Source organism: Euprymna scolopes, chromosome 23, assembly GCF_053919585.1.
Source record: "Euprymna scolopes isolate OS-2025 chromosome 23, ASM5391958v1, whole genome shotgun sequence".
Classification (NCBI taxonomy): domain Eukaryota; kingdom Metazoa; phylum Mollusca; class Cephalopoda; order Sepiida; family Sepiolidae; genus Euprymna; species Euprymna scolopes.
Genome location: NC_136504.1, coordinates 8,078,667 through 8,085,942, shown reverse-complemented (window position 1 = coordinate 8,085,942; position 7,276 = coordinate 8,078,667). Strand labels below are relative to the sequence as shown.

The window sequence follows — 7,276 nt, the reverse complement described above, 5'->3', positions numbered from 1 at the left end:
ATATATATATATATTTATATATATATTAATTTTCAATAAATGGCTCATCGTAGTGGGAATGCCCTTAGCAAAGTAATTTTTATAGGAAGTCATAAATGTTGCTATTTAGCACATAGATTGAAAAACTAAAAAGCTTGCAGAAAAAGCCTAAAAAGCCTGAAATTAAAAAAAAATATTCCATGGTGTAGTTAGGTTTAATAAGGATAAAATGGGGCACTATCGTAAAAGCCAAAGCTATGAGGAATGATATAAATAAAATATGGAGTTTTTATTGTTCAAATGTATGCATATGAAAAACCCATAAAACGCGGTGAAACAACATTCATTGCAGGTTGTAATATTCTTACAAGCGTACTGTAGGAAATATTTCTTTCTAACGAGGCCGACAGCCATTAGTCGCGTGCGCTCGTGTAATGAATGAATGCGTGAATGTAGGATTGACATGAAATTCTTATAGATAAATTAAAATGTCTGAAAAATGGGCTTAAATGACTTAAATAAATAAAAAGTAAATGACTTAGAATGATTTTAATGAACTTAAAAATGAATTGTAGGACCTTAAGAATGACTTGAATGCTTAAAAAATAACTGGAATCTTTCAAAAACAACTTGAATTATATGGAGAATGACATGAATGGCTTTGAGACTAACTGATAGTAAAGTGGGTGATCCTTTTACATTAAATTAATACAGAAAAGTGATCCCCAACTTTATATCACAAAAAATATTTGATTTAGGGAATTTGAAACGTTATTTTCGTATTCAGGAACCCCGAAAACCCATAAATAGAAGTATAATAAACATAAAATAAATAAAAAGTACATGTGTTATGGATCAACCGACTGAGTGACTTATAGAGTTGCTTGCACACGACTAAAAAAACTATTCTGTGGTATGCATTTAAAAAAAAAAAAACTATTCTCCGTCGGTCCGTAACACATTTAATTATTAGTTACAAACAAGTGAAGCATCGGTTTAGAACAGATACTACACTTTGATCTTAGCCATGTGGCCAAGGAAGAGTTAAATTTTCGACAAGTTTCAGAAAAGTCTAATGGATAGGTAAAAATTTATGGGGAAAAAGTGTCATCATTTGCAATTTTGGTACATTTTTTACCCCTTATGAGCCCCTTGGAATGCTGAATACCAGTGACAATGGACAAACTATCCAGTTTTAAACCGTAACACATGTTCACCACCATGGGAGATCACTATATAAATATACATATCAAGTTTTTTATTGAGAAATATGAAAAAAGGGCATTTTTAGCAATAAATGCCCCCGGGGGACGCTAACCAGAAAATTACCAGGGTCACCCATACTAAATTTATATTAAGAACAATGCCCTGTGCATTTTGGACAAGTGTCAGCAAAATGTAATGGATAGGTTCAAATTTATGGAGCAAAAAGCGTCATTTTTTTTTCAATTTTGGTACATTTTTGACCCCCTATTGAGCCACTTTGAATGCCGAATACCAGTGACAATGAACCAGCAGTGCAGTTTCACACCCTAACACATGTATATTTACATTCAGCAACATGGGAAACCAGTTTTTGTTGAGAAATATGAAAGGCACGCCAGAAGAAATGGCGTTTTCAGCACTAAAAGTCCCCGGAGGATGCAAACCAGACTTTTGCCAGAGTCACCCATACTGATTTTCTATTAAGAATAATGCCCATTTTGGGCAAGTTTCAGAAAAATCTAATGGATGGATTAAATGTTACGGGACAAAAAGTGTAATTTTTGGCCATTTTGAGGAGTATTTTACCTCTTTTGAACCACTGTAGGTGAAATGGGAATTTCTGCACAACAAATATTTTTTACTATGCACATCTATATATAGCAATATAATTTGTGACAAAATTTCAGGAAAAACTAATGGACGGTTATCCGTCAATCGTCCGGACTTACGGACAGACGGACCCATTGAAAACATAGGCCCCTCTCTGATAAATCGGGGGACAAAAATGTTACTCCATACCACTTGCTTAAAAAAAAATAAAATGTAAACCGACCCATGGAGTGATTTGCATGCGACTAAAAATGCCTTAGCATAAAAGAGTTTCCCCTCCCATTGCCAAGGAAAAGTAAAGAACATATACTACGCTTTGATCTTAGCCATGTGACCAAGGAAAAGTGAAAAACGTAAGTACAGCATCTATTAAGAACAGATACTACACTTTTATCTTAGCTATGTGTAAAAGTTACAAACATAAACACAGCATGTAGTAAGAACAGATACTACAGGTTATTTATTTGCTTCCCCTACGGCAAATTAGGCACAAGCCCGATTTTTTATGTGAGGAGTAAAGGGGAAACGTAGACCAGCTCACCAGGGAGAAGGGGAGCTGGATAGTGACAATTGGTATGAAGGGTTGCCCCTACATTGAACAAGGTCTTTTATGTGGGATTGCCCCCACATATGGTCTTTGCTTGAAGTATCTGCCGGATCTTGCTCAAAACACCAAGAAAAGATTATCTATTTGCTCCTCCACCGAGCAAATTAGTCACAAGCCCGGTTTTTAATGTGAGGAGTGAAGGTGAAATGGCGACCAACTTCCCAGGGAGTACGGAAGCTGGATAGTGACAATTGGTATGAAGGATCTCCCCTACATTGACCAAGGTCTTATATGTGGGGTTGGTATTTATTTGCTCCCCCACCGAGTAAATTAGGCACAACGCCGTCTTTTAATGTGAGGAGTGAAGGGAAATTGGGACTAACTCCCCACGAAGTAGCGGAGCTTGATAGTGACAATTGTTATGAAGGGTTGCCCCTAGATTAACCAAGGTCTTCTATGAGGAGTTGTCTTCACATATAGTCTTTGCTTGCAGTATCTGACGGAAAAGATAGTAAACTTTATCTTCGCCAAAAGGCCAAGTAAAGGGTATTTATTTGCTGCCCCAGCGAGCAAATAAGGCACAAGGCCGATTTTTAATGTGAGTTGTTAAGAGGAAATGGGGACCAACTATCTGGGAGTAGGATAGCTGGATAGTGAAAAATGGTGGGAGTGTTGCCCCTAGATTGACCAAGCTCTTACATGTGGAGTTGCCTCCACATATCGTATTTGCTTCCAGTATCTGCCGGAACAGATACTACACTTTGATCTTGGCCAAAAGGCCAAGAAAAGCTTATTTATTTGCTTCCCCACCGAGCAAATTAGGCACAAGGCCGATTTTTAATGTGAGGAGTTAGGAGGAAATGGGGACCAACTCCCCGGGGCGTAGGGGGGCTGGATAGTGGCAATTGATATATAAGGGTTGCCCCTATATTACCAAGGTCTTATATGAGTGGTTTCCCCCACATGTGGTATTTGCTTGCAGTATCTGCCGGAACCGATCCTACAGTTATATCTTGGCCAAAATGCCAAGAAAAGTGTATTTATTTGCTCCCCCACCGAGCAAATTAGACACAAGGCCGATTTTCAATGTGAGGAGTGGAGGGGAAATGGGGACCAACCCCTTTAATCCTGGCCTACAGGCCAAGAAAATTTTAAAAAGCTAAGAACAGCATCTCTTAACAACAGACCTTTGATCTTAACCAAAAAGGCCAAGCACAAAAGTGTTATGGAGAGACAGACCGACCGACTGACCGACTGACCGACGGAGTTACTTATAGAGTCGCTTGCATGCGACAAAAAAGTTATTTAGATAACGTTTACTGTGCTTTTATTTTATAATTCATATATTTCGAATTAATATTTTAAAAAGTATCAAAATATTAAAATTAGATTAATAGATATATGACACTAGGCGAGAAAAATAACTTCATAGGGTATTATCGAATATTAAATTATAATAGCTTCCATCGGTCTTGACAGACTATAGATACCCACTTTAAGAATACCTGCGCGTGGAATGTTTGTGGCAAGAGTTGCGCAATCACCAACCACACGTCTCGTGATGTTACGTTGTTAAATTCCGGGACGACTGAAAACAACGCCGAGATAAACAGAGAACAAATATAGCGTTTAGAATTTTCAAATGGTCACTCTTCTTCAGACTCAACGTTGCTCTCACACACACACACACACATACATACATACATATATATATATATATATATATATATATATATATATATATATATATATAATCAATGGGGATTCCGGGATTTGTAGCGATCTGTATCCATGATATCAATCGGCCGTGTATCAGACCAAAAACTAGCAAAAGTGCAATAAACAAGCTGGCGAGGAAATAGATTAACAGATCGAAAGGATATCAATAAAAAGAAGAGAGAAACAAAGACACAGTCAGACAGAAGCGAGACACAAATTGACACAGTTTGCACTAACCACCGCCACTGTCATTGTGTTGAAGTGTGTATATTAAATATATCGTAAAATAAAAAAAAGTATTTTTTTTATAAACAAAGTGTCTCGTATATATATATATATATATATTGATAAATGAAATAACTTTCCATTTTAATAGCTAGATGGTCACCATCTAGATATATATGTAACATACATATAATTTGATGCCGTGTCCACTTTTATTCTACAAGAATAAATTAAAAAAAAAATAACTCGAACGATAGAACGAAACACAAAGAAAGGGTCCTTTGAAAAAATTTTTTTTCCAACGTACACAAAACCGAGGACTTTCAATTAAAAAAAACTTATTTACAACGGACATAATATTGAAAAAAAAAAAAAACAAAAGAGACGGAAACAAAACCAAATCAAAGACTTTCATTTCGGAGAAAAAAGAAATAAAGGGGGAAAAACAAAGAGGTAAATCTAATCCGAATTCTTTCTTTGCTTGTTTCTGCTCTAAGGTTATATATATATATATATATATATATATATATATATATATATATATATATATATATATATATATATATATATATACATAAACACTTGAAGCTTTCGTTAAAAAAAGAAAGAAATTCGTGATTGTTTAACAAAATTAATCAAAAAGAAGAAAAATAAAGTTTTCTTTTAAATTCCACTTTTCCTGGTTTTTGGTCGAACCCATAACCGATTGACGTCATGAATATAGGTCGCCAGAAATCGCAGGATTTCCATTGTTTATTTTCGTTTGCTTGGATGTAGCTTAGGTCATTTTCTCCTGGGACCAATCGTTCTTTTGATCGCCTGGAATCTCTATTGTTTATTTTCCTGCTTGTCTGGACACAGTTCACCCGCACCCCTTCTTAACACATGGCTCATCCATGAATTTGGAAAAAATTAAAAAAATTTGAGCTAAACATTGCGACCCTTTTATTTGCTGGTCGGTTCCTGTGGTCAGCAGCTGCTCCAGATTTTCAGAACAAACGAGAAAATATTAAAACAAAATTAATTGACAATAAGTTATTCAAGAAACGAAATAAATCTTGCTACTTGGTATTTAGGTACTTTATTAGATGCCTTAGATAGTAAAGATTTAAAGCTGGTAAGGCAAAAGAGCTTGCTAGGTATAGCATAGACATTTCTGCGTTGTCTTAAACTCGTCTAAGTTACGAAAATCAGTTGGAGAAAATGTGAGAGTTCAGGACACACTTTTTGGAGGTAAGCAATCAGAGCTAAAGCGATAAGGTAGTGTTTTTGCGGTGAGATTTAGTGAGAACGATTGCACAACCAGAATGTTTAAGTAACAGGATCGTGACAATGCTCTGCCCTCTTGCACATGGTAATCATATGACGTTTTTATCTGTATATGTCCCTACTAAGGGTCACGATGAATAAACCATCACATCGTTTTATCAAGATCCTAGCTGTGCTATTTCTTTTATTCCCTTATATGAAAAGATTGTACTCGTGAGTGATTTAAATAGAAGTGTGGGTAAAGATTATCTAAACTAGAGCTCTCTTCGCCAGTTTTGTGTTGCGAAGTTTAAAATAATGGCCTGCATCCTCCATCTAGGCAATCAGTTTGACTTTGCTATCTGTAACACTTGCCGCAGCCACAAAAATGTTCATAACTTTACTTTGGCTCAAGATTCGCAGATGGGTTGATGTATCTAAACTGGATGATCCAAGTGTGTGTTAAAAACTTAGACGTAGTTTAGTGTACTGTGTTAGATAGGTTGTGGGAGTATTGTAACAACACGCTCTGTAGTATAAAGTATATGTATAATTGAGTTCTGCAAGTCCAAACATCAGCGTTGCGTTGATGGTAATGATTCTGAAATAACGCAATTTTTAAACGTATAAAGTGAGTTGGAGCATAAAATGTCATCTTCCTTTCATAAAAATCGGGAATTCCCCCGAGAGTCACCCGAAGCAAACAAATGTCTTCTTTAATGGCGACTCAACCAAAAAATAAAATCAGTCCTGAGTTCAACTTCCTAATCAAATTAAGATGTTTTTCGATCGTAAAGACCCTAAGTGTATGTATCATTTGCTAAAAACACCCTTTGGTCCTCAAACATTGTCAATATCACCCTTACTCTCGATGGAGGGAACTACTCTTATAAAGGATCCAAAGAAAATTCTCTCTCGTTCGACTGAGCATTACAGAGACAACCCTTCGTATGGAGACGAAAACGTTATCAATAGGTTTTAACCACAACAGAAGCTTATCCATTTAAAGTCTGAGTGTCAATCTGAGGAGGAGATTTGAGATGCATTCAAGGAAGTAAATATTGTGACGGCCTCACGGCTTGATATTCCTTTTTTTTTTTTTTTAGATAGGAGTCACAACTTATCAAGTACGGAGGCCACTCGGATAAGGGTTATTGAGTGCACAGTAATAAACGGGATAAAATCTTGGAAATTTCGTAAAATGAATTACTTAAAGGGACGGTTCATCGAGAATTTGGTTACGTTGGATATGAAGACTGCCAATTTGTAGTCAGCTGGAAAACAAGCAAACGGAAGAGAGTTCCACGGGAGTATGGAATCTAGGGGGACTTAGATTGTAGCTCAGATGGGCACTTGCCATGAAAATAACGATGAAGCAGAGACAGGCTGAGAACGTCTCTTCTGTGGGACAGAGATTGCAGGGAAGAGAAAAGGGCATCCCCCCTTGAGCTATGAAGTCTATATTGAAATTTGTCAAGGCAAGATAAGATGACCTTTCGAGCAGCTGCTGCCCAGATGTGGTGTGGCAAAATTACTTCATCCTTAAACGTACCTGACTTTTATATCGGTAGAGCATTGCATCTACAGTGATACATCTAATGGAGTGGTAGAAGAATCCAGCCATTTTCCCAACGACCTCGGTAATAGATTTTATGTACGCGTTCCATTTCAAATCACGCGTAAAACTCAAGCCTAGAAGTTTTTCAAAAAATGAAGCATTTCCAAGACGGAGCCATTAATTTC

General features: G+C 36.6%; 1 pseudogene; it reads right to left on the bottom strand.

The window, feature by feature from the left end:
• Positions 1-858: 858 nt before the first annotated feature.
• On the bottom strand, positions 859-1,024 carry LOC145246343 (U2 spliceosomal RNA; annotated as a pseudogene).
• Between the last annotated feature and the right edge of the window lie 6,252 nt (positions 1,025-7,276).